We start from the raw sequence: 15,495 nt of genomic DNA, 5'->3' as shown, positions 1-15,495 counted from the left end.
AATCGGGACATTCGAGGCAGCCCCAAGAGCAGTGAAAACAGGATTTCTCGTAAGGAAATGTTTACGGCTTTACTAAAAGATGGTATGTCCCGTGAAAAAATAGATGGAATTTCGACTCCAGAGATGTGGAAAATATATAAACAGAGAGGGTTGAATAAACCCGGCAAAAAGGTGCAATATTCACAGGCAAAAAAGGCAGGGACAACTCAGCCTACGGCGCCACCTCTTGACCCTCAACGGGACCTTCCATCTGCTCACGGAGGGCCCCCCCGTGAGTGGATCATCGGTTCCGGGGGCAAAAGAGGATTGGGCACCGTTCTCTGACTTGTACCCTTTACAGGAGGCAAGGGAGGTGAGTCAACATTATGATCAGCACAAATGAATTAATGGCCAAGCTCCAGTGCAGTGGGTACGAAAGGACCGACGGCCCCATGTGGAGCTTAAAATTTTCTGGAACAACCGATCCCCACAAACTGTAAATGCTTTAATTGACACTGGAGCGGAGGCCTCTTTAATTTTTGGAAACCCAAAGAAGTATAGGGGACAACCTGTAGTTATTACTGGGTTGGGAGGAAAACAAATTGAAGCAGTGCAAACACAAATAGAAATGAAAATAGGGAACCTCCCAAAGAGATTGTACCCGGTAATGATTGTTCCTATTCCTGAATATATAATTGGTATAGACATTTTAAAAGGTCTGACTTTAAATCTCTCTGATGGTCAGTCTCAATTTGGAGTCAGATCCTACATTAGTGCCAGACCTGTTACAGTTGGCAAAGTAAGAATACCTCCTGTGCAGATCCCTGCTGTAACTAAGTTGGTTACAGTGCAGCAGTATAGAATTCCAGGAGGACATGAAGAGATATCACAGACAATTAAAGATTTATTAGATGTAGGAGTTTTAAAACCAACCACCACTGCTTGGAACAATCCAATATGGCCTGTCAAGAAAAGTGATGGATCCTGGAGAATGACAGTGGATTTTAGAGAGTTAAATAAACACACTCCACCGCTCACAGCAGCTGTGCCAGACACTGTCACTTTAATAGAAAGGGTGCAGAAGCATCCAGGAACTTGGTATGCTGTAATAGATTTAGCTAATGCATTTTTTACTATCCCAATTGCAGAAGAGCACTGGGACCAGTTTGCTTTCACGTGGCAGGGCTGGCAATACACTTTTACCAGATTACCACAAGGGTGGTTGCACAGCCCCACTATCTGCCATAGAATTATAGCTGAACACTTAGACAAAATACAGCTGCCTCCTCACACACAGCTAAGTCATTACATAGATGATATTCTGATTCAAGGAAATAATGAGGAGGAAGTACAACAAGTTCTTTAATTAATAGTAGATCATATGAAACAAAAGGGGTGGGAAATTAACCCTGAAAAAATCCAAGGACTGTCTCAGACAGTGAAGTTTCTGGGAATTCAGTGGCATTGCGGGCATCGAGAAATACTGCCTAAAGCCCGACAAAAGATTTTGGATTTTGCTGTACCACAAAATAAAAAAGAAGCTCAAAGATTTATTGGGTTATTCGGTTTCTGGAGGCAACATATTCCCCACTTAGGACAAATTTTAACCCCCTTGTATAAGGTGACAAGGAAAAAATATGAATTTGAATGGGGTGATGAACAGCAAGCTGCTTTTGAATTAGCTAAAGAAGCCATTCAAAAGGCATTAGATTTATGGCCCCTGCAGGAAGGGGAGGTAGAGTTGAATGTGTCAGTAAATAAATCACATGCTAACTGGAGTCTGTGGCAGAAACAGGGAAAGAAAAAAGTTCCTTTAGGATTTTGGGGCAGGAAGCTGCCAGAGGCAGGAAACAATTATACTCCTTTTGAGAAACAATTATTAGCATGTTATTGGGCATTAGTTGAAACGGAACAGCTTACAATAGACCATGAAGTGGCTCTCCGTCCTGAGATTCCTATCATGCAATGGGTAAAAAGTTCTCCAAAAACTCATCGAATTGGGCATGCTCAGGAATCAAGCATTATAAAGTGGAAATGGTATATACAAGATAGAGCAAAGATAGGAGTGGGTGGAATAGCCACCCTCCATGAGCGAGTGGCTACTATTCCCACAAAGGATCAGGAAATAAACCCTGATTTTACAGCTGAACAGGAATCCCCAGTACAGTGGGGAAAGGCTTTGGACCAATTAGAACCCTCTGCAAAGGAACATGCCTGGTTTACTGATGGATCAGCAAAGTACATAGGAGGGAAAAGGTTTTGGAAAGCAGTAGCCTATCATCCTCATTCAGAAAAATTTTTAGAAACCACAGGAGAAGGAAAAAGCAGTCAGTATGCTGAATTGTATGCAGTGTATATGGCTCTGAGACAAGAAGACCTAGGTGAATGTCATCTATATACTGACTCTTGGTCAGTAGCTAATGGATTAACAACTTGGCTGCCGACATGGGTAGCAAAGGACTGGAAAATATATTCCAAAGAAGTTTGGGGAAAAGAACTGTGGAAAGATATTTGGGAAATAATACAAAGAACTAAAGTTACTGTGTTTCACGTAGATGCTCATAGTAACACTGACACTCTAGAAAGACTTTATAACTCTGTTACAGATAACCGGGCAAAGATTTCCCAAGCTGGATTGGAGTTCCCTCAGAAGGAGGATCATGAAGGCTTGGCGAAATGGGCACATCAAAAGTGTGGGCACCTCGGAGAAAAAGCCACTTATAGATTCTACACGATTGAATCTACCTGTCTACCGCAACGGCCCCTTCGGGAGAGGATATTATCCACGTCACCTGATCTAAGAAACAGATCTTCGAAGAACAGAAGACATAAGGACAATGAAATTGTTGTTGGTATTACTAATTAAATGCTGTTATTGTAATCAAATTGTAAATTGGGAAAATAGATTTTTATCCCTTGGAGAAACAATAGCAAAAATATTCGACCTGCGCAACTGTTTGGTCTGCGGGGGCCCAGGCGGATTTGAGGACTGGCCCTGGACAGCCCAACCGGTGTCACCTAGATGGTGGATCAGCACACAAAGCGACGTACACGAAACAACAGGATTTTGGACTGATGACAGCGACCCTTGGCGACTGCATTTTCCCGGAAAAGGTCTTTTTTGTCTAGATCGGACACGAGAACATGGGGTTCAAATGGGGAAAAGTGTTTGTGAATGGACCTTGTCTCTAGGTTTTGATTGTTGGACTCCTAATTGTCCTCCTTATGATTGTTTTAAATATCGGAACAGATGGAATCAAACGCATGTTAAACTCACTAATGGTAGCTGGGTAAGATGTTCTTACCACAAATATAAGCGAGATTTTGAAGGCTGTAAAGCCGTAGGACAGGACGGTTTCTTTGACCACCTATTTCTGAGCTGTCCCAGAGATAACTCTACAAGTAAAACTCATGTTGTCCGAGATTATCAGTGGAAGTGGCAACACCAAAATGGCACCCGAACTCATTTTAGTACATTCTGGTCCAAATCTAACAAAACAGCTCGGGGATGCAATTGCAAATGGAAATCCCCTGTGGGAGCCTGGAGATACACCTATTGTGATTCTTATGGTGCATCCACTGTGGTCGGAGGACCACTAGGCCCAGGAAGCACATTATATTTTGACCCACCAATTGATGATGAAACCTGGGAAGGTCCCTTTGCCAATGGAACTTGGGCTTTAAAGGGACATTACTGGATTTGTGGCCAACATGCTTATCGGAGGCTACCCCCAAATTGGTCAGGAATATGTTATATAGGATACATCCGACCCCTATTCTTTTTACTATCACAAAATCAGGGAAAGGGGCTTGGAGTCAAAGTGTATGATGATTTGGTTAGAGAAAAACGGTCCATTGACACTTCGATAACGAAGGGAAGTGCTCAAAAATGGGGACAGGATGAATGGCCACCTGAAAGAATCATAGAACATTACGGACCAGCTTCTTGGAATCCTAACGAAATAATTTCAGGTGCCAGGGAACCCATTTATAACTTAAATCGCATAATTCGGTTACAAGCTGTTTTAGAAATAATAACTAATCAAACAGCTATGGCTCTTGACCTTCTGGCTGACCAATCCACTCAAATGAGGAATGCGATTTTTCAGCATCGCATGGTCTTAGATTATCTGTTAGCAGAAGAAGGTGGGGGTTGTGGGAAATTAAATGAATCCAATTGCTGTTTGCAAATTGATGACAATGGAAAAGTAGTAAAGCAAATAACTCAAGAAATGAGAAAATTAGCTCACGTACCGATCCAAACGTGGAAAGGCTTGGACCTGGATCCGTTTTCATGGCTGCCCGGGGGTCCCTGGATCAAACGTACCCTTTTCTTTTTCCTTTGTGCTGTCGCTAGCTTAGTGTTTATTCCTTGCTTAATCCCTTGTGGTGTACAGTTGATTAAACGCGCCATAACAGAAATGCAAATTGTAGTTGTACCTAACAAGATATCATCAAGTGATGAACGGAAACTAATGTCACTAACCATAGAAGTGGTTTGACAACCATGATTCACCTATAGCTCAAAGGACCGAATGAAGTGCTAAGGCTTGGACAATAAGCCCAAGCCAGAGTTGACCTATAGATGAATCCTGTATGTTTTATAATTGACAAACATTGTATCAATAGGTATTGTACTAAAATTATAACAAACCACCTGTCCGGATGTAACAGGTGGGAATATTGAAACCTGAACAATAAGTCTTGAACCGAAATTACTAACTCAGTATGTAGTCATTAGTGAGATATGTATAGAAAATGTGACTTAAACATCATAAAATATGTATCCTTCTTTGTGTGTGTAAACAAGGTAACAAGGCCACAATAACAGGGCCACAGAGACAATTGTCTGGCCCTGTGACCTGGTGTGTGACCTTGCTCATAAATCCCCTAGATAAGCTGGGAAAACTCCCTTAGTTTTTTCCCTGAGCCCCGGCCAGGCTCTGGGAAAATCTAATGTGAGACTGACTTCAGATATTTCCGCTTAAAACAAAAGGTGCCAGCTATTCTGGCTTACTGATTTCAGGTATATAAGGCTGGGCCCGCTCACAGCGACTTTGGAAGCCTCACCTACGGGTGGACGCACCGCGTAGGATTTCCCACTTGCCGGGACAGGCTCTCCAAATCCTCGCTGTAACCGGGGCTGCCCAGCGACTGCGGATCTGGATGATGGTAACGTATGCAAGTGGTGATGTATTTTTCTTAATCACTATTCTCTCTCTCAGGTAGTAATGATCTGATGCATTACCCTGTATTTTCCTATTTGTTTAAGCGCGCTACTTTGTCTTTTCTTACTGTATGTTTTCTATATTATTCTGTTATATTATTTAGTTATTTCTAGTAAATACGCCTGCTCTTTTCACTCTGGTGTCTGAGTTTAATTGATATCCCTGATCAGCAAAACAGACACCTTGTAACCTGCCATTTGCCCCTGAAGTAGCAATATTTCCTTCAGCCTGTGTTTTGGTATCAGCAGGTTGGGTTTACGGTAGCCATGGAAACATGAAAAAGCCTTAGGAACTGATGGTGGCCAGCAAGGAAAGCAGCTGGTGCTGCCATGGTAACTTGTGACTCTTGAAAGCACTTGCTCCTGATGGGGAAGGCTCAGCCCTCGGGGGGGACCTCATCTGGGGAGTGCTGGAGAAGCCTTCCAGCACCATCTCCATAGTCTTGCCTGGCATCAGCTCCACCCTCAGCGGCTGAACCTTAAACACAGGGCAGGCAGGTCTGGGGCTCTGGGAGAAACCTTGGCCCTTGGTGGTGCTGACAGCTGGTGAAACAGGCCAAAACCTTCTGTTGACCAGTAGAGCTGATGGGTGCGCCATCCTTTGTTTGTTATCTTGAAGTGGTAACAGCAGGGATCCAGGCTGGAAGAGAAAAAGAGATGGAAAATGTCATGGGAGCTGCTATCTCCCAGCGGTCACCCAGCTTCAGCACTCCGATGGCATTATCTGACTGCACACTCAGCAATAAAAGCACCTCCAAAAAGGCTGACCTAGCTCAAAGCTTCAGCAAAAGCCAGACCTTGGTTGCCCCTAAGTTTATCAGCATCCAGCAGCTGCTCTGTTTGCGTACAGCAAGGAAGAGCTGCATGAAGATCATCATCTCAGCTGCTGCAGACAGAGCATCCCCAGCCCAGAGACCCTCTGGTGACCTGGGCACCCCTTGCCTCGCTGGTGGGGCCCCTGCCCTGGCACTCACGTTATCCCCTCACCCCCCATCCCTTCAGGAGCATTCAACCCTCATCACCCCCAACATGTCATCCTTTGCCTGAACAGTGCAGCTGGTTTTGTGGTTTAGGAAGATAAATGCACTGTGAGAACACAGGATCAACAGAAGTTTCCCCAATACAAACACGGCAGCAAGACCAGGTCTGGCTGCTGAGGGGATTGAGCAGCAACGAGAGATGAATAACGAGAGCTAGATATAAACCAAAATGAATATTCAATGGAAATTGATTTCTTCATGTAAAGAAACACTAACTGCAGGCTAGTCTGGAGTAATTATTTTACCCTCTATAAATCTGAGCATGACCAGGACATGAATTGTTCCTGGAACAGTTACTGTTTTTTTGAAAAGGACAGAATACACGACTTACAAAATGCACGTCTGCCACAAGCAGCTAAATACAGACCTGAGAGTACAGAACAAACCAGTCTTTGAAACAGAATGTTAAAACATGATGCGTACAAGCTTAGTGTGAAATGGTTTATGTGGTGGACAGCACAGATGAAAGCCTGGAGAAGCTCTGGGTGGATGCAGAATTTGTGGCTCTGGGAAAGCCCAACTCATCTGAGATGTTACCTGGGTCCCATCTCAGCTCACCTGGTGGCAGCTCTGCATCCGACAGCAATGGCAACAACTCCAGAGTCTGCAGACCAAGACGTGAAGGGGGGCAGAGGACGATGACACAAATCACACTGACATTGTCCACTCCGTTGGGTAGCCAATTTGTGGCTGCACAGAGCACAGGACACGCTGGACAAGCATCAACCTCCCTGCAACGTCCCTGCTTATGTGGGTGGCTTGTGCATGCATATTTAAACCCCCAAAGTCTATCCTAAAGAGTAGGATCAACCTGCTCTTTCTACCCCAAAATTTAGGTATTGGACCACCATGGACCCTCTTTGCAGCCAGGGAAAGGAACAGGCACCTTGAGAAGACTATTCTTCCTGTCCCAAGAGGTCTCTAGCACAAGGTAGGCAGCACTTTGAAAAGGCTTATTTCTCCCCCCTTTACGGGAACATGCCTGGTTTCAGACACAGGCGTTAGGACCAGTGAATCCCCTCCTTTGAGCTAAGCTCTTTAATTAACATTTTCCATTTATCCCACCCAAACTCAGTGGACTTCTCCTCTCCCTTTCAGAGCTGGTCCTGCAGCCACCCTCGCCTGCCCGTGCCTCAGGCTGCCGCTGTGGCAGGGACACCGAGGAAAGCCGGTGGGAGAAACGAGGAAAGAGCGACTACGTCTAATAAAGAGCAGCCTGGCAGGGGAGACGGGGAAGGTGAGCAAACTGAGGGATGGTACGGGGCAAGGAAATTCTGCTGCTCCTCCAGGACTGCTGGGCAGAGGGCAAACAAAACAGCACCATTAATTTAGTCAAGGACCTGCTAACAAGCTACCACCAAGGTTTTCCGCTGTTGCGAGATGATACTCCATAGTGAAGGGAAAAACAAGCAACATTATCGCAAAGGGAAATATGTTTATACTTGCAATGTAGCATTTTCCACCCAGAGGCTTCCAGGACCTGCTGTCTTCCTCCAAATCTTTATTTGAAAAAGTGAAGAAAGACATGTATTATATATGTATCAGTGACAATTTAACAGCTGGTTTCTATTTTGGTGGCTTTTGAGGGTATCTAACAACTTTCAAATGGCCATAGAAGGTTTCTAAAGGAAGCCCTGTGGCTTCAGGAAAACAGAGCCAGGACCTTGAGTGCTGAAGAACAACTAACCTGAAGGACTACAGCAAAACTCCTTCTTACTGAGCCCACGGCAGAAGTGGACGCTGAGAGATACCCTACCTGAAGTGGGGTCCCAAGTTGAGCTCCGGCGCAAAGGGTTTGTCGGTGACAATCGTGGTGCCAATGCCAACAGCCCGGACGGGGATAACGTAGGTGTGGCTGTTCTCCATGAACAGGTTCACCTCGTCCTTGAATTTCTCCATGTCATCCAAGTTTGCTATGACAGCCACAGACACCTCTGTCTCGGGGGGAATCACTCCTTCACTGGGTTCAATCCTCCAGCATGAGCATTTGCCAGCCTGTAAGACTAGCCAAACACTAACTTAGCATGGAAACGATGGACACTGGTCTCTTGTGGGGTGCAGGAAAAGGAAGAACTAAAGATATGAGGATAAAAATCAGAAAGGCTCCATTTCCCTAAATCCAAGCTAGTGTCTGAAAACAGCAACTATGCAGGAGCTTCTACAACCTGTATTTTACCTTCCTTTAACAGACTCACTTCATTAACCCAGTTTTGCCCAATCCAAGGGATGTTCATCCTCAGGAGGAGGTTATTCCCCCTCCAGTCTCTCTTTTGGAGTGCACACCAAAGGAAGCTACTTCACCTCTCTTGGCTTCCTGACAATGGTGGCTGGGTTGGCATAAAGGCTCAAGGCCAGAGGAAGCCAGGACTGCTCAAATCCCACCGCAGCAGCCACACGGCTGGGGGATACTGCTGAGAGCCTGAAGAATAACTCTGCAAAACCGGCTGATCAAAACCCTGACACCAACGTCTTCTTTCCCAAGAGTTACTCAGTGCTTCTCGACAGCCCCCGAAGAACTGAAGCACTCGGTTCCCACTGATCACCAGTTGCAGTGAGGTGCCCCAGTGACCTCTGCTTTGGAAAATTCAGCTATAAATGTTCATAGCAGAGCAGTAAAGGAATAAGCAGAAAGCAAACTGGAAGGCACGTGCCCTGTAGGCATGGCCCGAGCTTCCCAAGCACTCTCTTCCCTCTGGTTTCACATGGACCTCTCTCCACAGATGAAGGTGCTGGACTTCCAGCCCCTCTAAAACCACATTCCCAGGGAGCAAGCCTGCAGAGAGGAAACGCACACAGTGCTCTCTGGCCAGCAGGAAACACACTGGGAGGCAGGTGTACAGCTTCCAAGTGTCCATCACAGTGGTGGTGGTGCTTGCACCCCACAGTTCAGTGTTGTGTTTGGGATGACAGGCACTACTCACCCAAAACTCTGCAGTATTCTAAGAGAAGAGGTTTCCTGCCCCCCCCCCCCTTTTTTTTTTTTTAATGGAAAGCAACATGATCCTGCCATGATCCAAGCACATGCTTGATCCAGGTGAAGTTAGCTCGAGTTTCCATCCGTCAGACTGGCAGCACTCCGCTCTAACAGGACACCAGCCAGCCCAAGGGAGAAGAGCATCAGAAAACCAAGCAGCACTTTGAAGTCTTGAGAAGCATTTTAAATAACCCCCCAAAGCGACCTCTGCTAGCAAGCGTAAGACTGGGGGCCAGGGAAGCAATAACTTGCTGAGCAGGCAGGGTCCCAGCAGCGTGTGTAGGATGCCCCAGCTAGGCTAGCTCCTTAGGCTGGCTGTGCCCTGCACAGACAGCAGGTCAGGTCTGCACGTCTGCATCCCAGGATGGAGCATGCCAAAGGCATCAAAATTATTCCAGGTGCTGGCAAAATCAATAATTCCACTCCATTTAATTTGTCCTCTAGAGCTGCAAAAGAAAGTCTTAAAAAAAACAAGATGAGAGTGGGATGGAGGAAGGTCTTTGGCACAGGGTAAACTCTGGGGCCTCACACAGGATCCCACCAACCCTCCTCTGCTGCTCCTGCATCCCGTGCACAGCCCATCACCAGCCTCAGAGGCATCCACTGCGCTGTGACCAGCCAAGGGCTACCCAGCCAACACGTTCAAGCCGGTGAGTGTTAGGTTTTCTTTGCCCTCTGATTCATGGTAGCTCACTGGAAAAGGAGACCCGATAGCTCTGCTCCAGAGGTGAATCTGCATGTCTGCTATCTGGCAAAGCTCATTTATCAAAGCTTGGCAACAAGCCAGGCAGTAAATTGTACCCAAGAAACTATGACTGAGGAATAATGATAGGCTGTCTCGATGGAGCCAGACTTTGAATTTCCCAGGGCGAGCCAGGGCCAACAGCCCACTCCAGAGGAGGAGGATTCACATCGTGTCCTCATTCTTTCGGTTAGCATTTGGTGTGGGGCCAAGGGGCAGCACGGGGCACCACTGAACAGGAGACCTGCCGGGACTAAAAGGCTCTGCCGGGCCAGATTCACTCAGGTTTCCAGGTCAGCTTCTGCCTACGTGGATCCAGGCTGTGTCCCAGAGACAAGGAATCTCTTGGAGCCACGCTAAAAAATCCCCCCACTTTGAAGACCACGATCTAACTTCTGAAAACGTCCCTGCTACTCGCTTATCCTTGAATGCTCCAGAACACAACCCAGTCGCCCTGTGCCCTGGATAGACAAAGACGGTGGCTACTTTTGTCCCTGTAGGAGCTTGCACAGAGTCCCTGAGTGCTAGGCAAGGGTGGTGATCAATCACTTATTCAAGAAGTTCAATGCTGAGATTATTAGCTTCTCCCAGGACAGATTTCCATTGCGAGTAAGAGCTGCCAAAATTTGGTTATAAGACACCACCGTGCATCCGAGAGATGGATGGATGGATGGATGGATGGATGGATGGATGGATGGATGGGATGGATGGATGGATGGATGGATGGATGGATGGATGGATGGATGGATGGATGGGATCGATGGGAGGGATCAATTGAGGGATGGAGGAAGGGATCGATAGATGGGATAGATGGATGGCTCCTCTAAGGGACGACTGAGGAGCCACCATACTCAGTTCTCTCGAAGCTACTTAAAGCTAGTTAATTAAAGTGATCTGGTCATTCTGGCCTTGCACGAGTGAAAGAGGAAGCAGAACTCAGTATTAAAAATGCAGCTGTACTTTACCAAGCCACAGCTCTAGAGAGAGACCATTCACACCTTTGTCAGCCGACCCATCGCTCCTCACGGAGGCTGCACAAGAAGGGGAAATAAAACCCCATCCTACATCAGTTGTGCACAGAGCCTCATCCCAGGTGTTTCAGCAGTCCTGAGGTGGGGGACCCTGCGTTCTTCATTTTGAAGCTGCTCTTTATCCACACAAACTGCCAGTGGCAGAAGAGAGCCCCAAACCGCCCCAAGCCCCAGCAGGAGGTGGAGGTCAGGGCATGAGGCTGGCTAGATGCTCCCACCAACCACCAGCCGCCTCCTGGCACCTCAGCACCAGCATCTCCTCGGCAAAAGCACAGATGGGGACCACTTTGGTTTAGCCTCTGCCCCAGAGCACCATCAAGGGGATGTTTTATGAAATCAAAAGGCAGAGCCTCTAAAAAAAAAAAGTAGTGTGGCACTCACTGCCACTGACAACAGAGCCTAACTTGTCAAGCTTGGTTCAGCCAATAGCAGACTGCTGAGTGAGCTAATGAAGCTTGTCTCCATTTGTGTCCTCAGTCCATAGCTCACCCCTCCAGATTCCATCTGCGCTTCCTTGCTGGGCTGGGGAGATCAGGGCCACCTGGTTTGATAACCAAACTCCTCCTGCTTTTCCTTTGGGAAAAGCACCCGGCTGAGTCACTCTTGCTTGTAGGAGCGTAACTGCCTTGAAGATTCTACCCTTCTTTAACTCAGTTAACCAACAGGTGCAGCATGATACGACAAGTTTAGTTTCCCTAGACAAGCAGAATAACAATTTCTTCCATTACTGAAAAACAGAAATTCTGAAAGGGCATGAACTCATATAAGATACCTTACGTGATAAAAACCAAACTCTCCCCTGTGGCCAGGGTTCAGGCACCTTTTCCAAGGTCTCCTCCACACCTCTGCTCCCCTTTCCAAGAGCCACATGCTCTGGACTTAAGCCTGCTGGACCTAAGCCTGTGCGACACTGGGAGGGACAGAGCCTTCCACCCTCCTCAGGTTTTGGTACAACCGGTCACCAGGACAAGACTGACGCTCCTGGCCATGACCCCTGCTCATGACTGATGCTGTGTGTTTCCAGGCACAGTTGGCTACAATGAATGGTTCCCTCCAGCTCTGGCAAGACCAAACTGGGTGGAAATCAGCAATTTGGTACTGTTGTATTAGCAAAACATGGCCTTTAAAATATAAACTAATGGTTTAAGCCTAAAGGTGAGCTTTTGGGGCACCATGAGGCTCTGGTGGGACAGCTCTGGAAAGAGTTAAGCCTGTGCATCTTATCTTCAAAAGTTCTGCTCACCTTGGAAGAGACTACGTATTCAGGGCCAGTGCTGCCCATATCCTGGAAAGTTAATTTAACACTCATTTCTAAATAGCATTGCAGATATCATTTGAAGGGCACAGCACTGTCTGTCTGCCTGTGTCTTGCTATGACCAAACACTGACAGGCTGGCTAATTATTCAGCTGCTTGGAGATAAAAAAAAAAAGCAATTTACAGTAGATTTAAAAACCAGCCCCTCTTGCCAATTCAAGTCTGCTCCAACTTCAGTTGGAGAGAGCTACAAACAATGCCAACACGCTCTTCAAAGCCTTCCCTCCCCACAGCCTGAACAATTCGCTCGGATATCAGCAAAATTGCCCATCAGCCAGAACAGGAAACAGAATCACTAAAGCAGCATCCCTTTATTGGCACTGTTTTTAAGTTTATCTCCACGTTTTGCTCTCTCTCCATATGGCCATTTCTTTAATAAAGGGAATGTTGTCAAAAGCTTGAGATACTAAGCAATGAAATTAGTAAATGAAACAAATCCTGCACTAATGAGGAGAGAGGCAAGTACGGGAATGGGAACTGTGTGTCCTCCCCTCGCTTACATCACGTTTGACCATGAGCCTTTAGACACTGCCTGAAAATCAACTGACTTTTCTTCAGTGAATCCCAGTGAGAAGATAAACAGTTACAGCTTTTTTTTTTTTTTTTTTTTAAATTAAAAAACCTGTGTCTCTTCTGCAATGTCAGCTCCACTTGAATCTGACGGCAGCTCGTCCCTGGGAAGGTGGAGGGGGATCTACTCAGCAGGCACCCTCCTGAAGAAGACAACACATCTGGCTGTATGACCGCTGCTGGAAACCAGGCAGCAGCAAGCTCCACCAGCAGCACAGGGCTCTGGATTAGGGAGGTCAAGGATCAGGCCGAAGGAGTCAGGACCCCAAATTAGGACTGTCATAAGAAGAGGAAATCCCAAGAAAGGTCTTCTCCCTCCTCCCTCATTACAAGGCACTGGGAAACCACCGTTTGGCTCCCTATGGTAGCACATGAGAGACCCAGCATGGTGGTTATGCAGGGAGAAGAAAGCTGCCACTGATTAACAAAAACTACACCTCTGTCTTTTCTTTCCTGATCACACAGGCATGATATGCAGCTGCCTTCCGTGGTGCCAAGAGATGTCATTCTTAGCAGATGAATAAAAGATCCCCAAGAAGACAGAGTGACAAAGAACAAGTAGGAAATGATCAAAGAACGATGCTTTTTCCTTTCTGCCTTTCTGCAGGGAGAGCAAACACTTCCATTAACCAATACAACTCTTTTGTACTGGTCAGTATGGCAAAAAAATCAGGCACTTAGGGAAAGAAGATGACAGCGGCAGCAAGGAGGAGAAACAGCCATCTTTTTCAGCAGGTCGCATCAGTCCCAGCTAAGCTGCAGCAGCCCCTTCACCTTGACCTGTTCCTCCAGTCTTTTCTACCCAAAAAAGCTCAAACTCTTGCCTTGCAGGATCCAGAGGATCCTCTAACAGGGCTGCCTGGCAGCTGGGAAAGCAATCTGACAAGGAAAAGTACGTCAGACACACACAGGATTCAGCACGGGATGACACACTGGTCCCAGGGGTCACAGACCTGCAGACACCCTGGCACACAGGGATAAGCCAACAGAGGACTAGGCTACAAAGTCCCTATGCTCTTCTTCAAACCCAGAAAAGCCCCATCTCAATGCACAGACTTGGAGGTTTTTTATTTATTTCTTTCTGGTGGCAGAGATGTTCAGTGCTGCTCCTCACAACTCAGAATATAAAAGACTCAACTCATCCAACAGAGAGAAGAGGAGACGGTACGGGGAAGCCTGTGCACGAGGGGTACTCCAGGTAATTCCTTAAGTCACCACCCCAAAGTGAAGTTATCCACAAAAGAGCATCTTAGCTTGCTCAGATAATGCTCTTTTCTCCCATAGAGCAAGAAGAAATCTTGGCTTGACAGGAACAGCAATTTGCATGTGATGGTTAATACCACCACCAAGGTGGCACCGTGACCATCTGCATTACAGCATTTTCCTTTCCTGTTTCGAACAAGATACCAACCTTTGACTTGCCCTGTTGCTGTCCCTTAATTTAATCTCATTCAGTTTGTTGAGCTGCCAGTCAGCGTGCTGTAACATTGCTGATCCAATGCTGCTGTGAAAATTTCAATCATAGCTCCTTCCTTTGAGCAGGGACCGTGATCTATAAGCCTAACTGCAAACAGCCACAGTTTCGAGAATAGCCATCAAACGGAGAGAGGGAAATCACAGCTCACCGTCCTGCAGCAATCTCCAAGCAGGAAATCAAAGCAGCAGCTTTTCCATCTTAGAGAACACAAGACTTGGGTTCAGGGGCGCAACTGGATGCAGGATGTCCAAGTCACCCACCATCTAGGCTAAGGGACAGCCTCTGCTCTCAGATGTACGTGTGCAGTTCACCCTGATGCCTGACTACATCTCAAATTTTATCTCCAAAATTATTCAGTCCTCTCTTCTTCCCATCAATAAATGGCCAGGCAGCCTAAGGCAGCAGCAAAGGGTGAAACTTCAACTGAGGCAGCAAAGCAGCACCGAAGGAGGCACCTGCTGAGGACAGGGGAGCAGCTGGAGCACACCTCGCCTGCCGCAGTGCTGCCTCCACCCAGCACGCTCAGCATCAGGGTGCTGAAGAGTCTGAAGAGCCCTTGCTGAAACGACTGATCGAGCAGGTTCTCAGGACCTGCTTCCTTGAACACCTCCATGATAGCAGCAGCTGTCCTGAGAAGCCAAGATGCTCACCGTGGGGTAAGTCAAGCCTGTGGGGTCAGCAGGGGGGACTATAGAGCAGCAGAGCCCACCCTTACTGCAGGGAAAGAAACCATCCCTGAACCACCTCGTATTTATTGTTCTATTTATTGATTAGCCACCGTATTTGCAGAGATCGCAGTGAAGCAGGATAGGATTTATTGCCCAGTCCCATACCTTAGGGCCCTGAGGCAATGCAGAGGCAGATATACCCTGTGAGCCCCCCGGGTACACCACAAGCTGCCCGGGGAGGGAGGGACCGGGACAGCAGTGCCTGAGCAGCTCTGCGGGTCAGTGCCTGGTATGAGCACGCAAACCCCATCATTCGTACACCAGTACCACCCACCCCAGGTAGCTTGCTTTCTGCAGAGATGGAAAGCAGGTTTTCATTGTGGAATCAAAGCAAGCTGCTCTGGGAATCCCCCACTTTGAGGTTACATTTATCCCCCAAACAGCTGGAAAAGCAGCACGAGGGAAATTCAG

At 47.0% G+C, this 15,495-nt stretch overlaps 1 pseudogene; it reads right to left on the bottom strand.

The window, feature by feature from the left end:
• The window catches only part of LOC141918784 (hydrocephalus-inducing protein homolog), a 94,892-nt pseudogene that overhangs the window by 31,570 nt on the left and 47,827 nt on the right, over positions 1 to 15,495 (bottom strand).

The sequence above is a fragment of the Strix aluco genome, chromosome Z (genome assembly GCF_031877795.1).
Source record: "Strix aluco isolate bStrAlu1 chromosome Z, bStrAlu1.hap1, whole genome shotgun sequence".
NCBI classification, from domain to species: Eukaryota; Metazoa; Chordata; class Aves; order Strigiformes; family Strigidae; genus Strix; species Strix aluco.
Note: the sequence above shows the minus strand (reverse complement) of the source record. Positions and strands in the feature narration are given on the sequence as shown.